The sequence below is a fragment of the Oryx dammah genome, unplaced genomic scaffold (assembly GCF_014754425.2).
Source record: "Oryx dammah isolate SB20612 unplaced genomic scaffold, SCBI_Odam_1.1 HiC_scaffold_23, whole genome shotgun sequence".
NCBI classification, from domain to species: Eukaryota; Metazoa; Chordata; class Mammalia; order Artiodactyla; family Bovidae; genus Oryx; species Oryx dammah.
Window position 1 is genome coordinate 25,763,733 of NW_024070207.1, and position 708 is coordinate 25,764,440.

Sequence of the window (708 nt, forward strand, 5' to 3'; positions counted from 1 at the left end):
GTCGTGGACAGACGTGAGAGTTCAACCATAAAGAAGGCTGAGTGCCAAAGAATTGATGTTTTCAAATTGTGGCGCTGGAGAAGACTCTTGAGAGTCCCTTGGACTGCAAGCAGATCAAACCAGTCAATTTTAAAGGAAGTCAACCCTGAATATTCATTGGAAAGACTGACGCTGAAGCTGAATCTCCAATACTTTGGCCACCTGATGCGAAGAGCCGATTCACTGGAAAAGACCCTGATGCTGGGAAAGACTGAAGGCAAAAGGAGAAAGGGGTGGCAGAGGATGAGATGGTTAAATAACATCACTGACCCAATGCATATGAAATTGAGCAAACTTAATCAACTTAGCAACTACAACTCTATGAAATAGTCTAATTTTGACTCCTTTTGTCATTGTTGCTGCTGTCATTGTTGTTTATGGTAAAATATATATAATTTATCATTTTAATAGTTCAGTGGCATTAAGTACATTCACAATGTTGTGCAAACAACACTGCATGCATGCTCAATGGCTAAGTCGTATCTGACTCTTTGCAACCACCTGGACTGAAGCCCATCAGGCTCCTCTGTCCATGGAATTTCCCAGGCAAGAATTCTGGAGTGAGTGGCCATTGCCTTCTACAGGGTATCTTCTCCACCCAGGGGTCAAACCTGTGGCTCCTGCTGCCTCTCCTGCATTGCAGGCAGGTTCTTTACCACTGCCACCTGG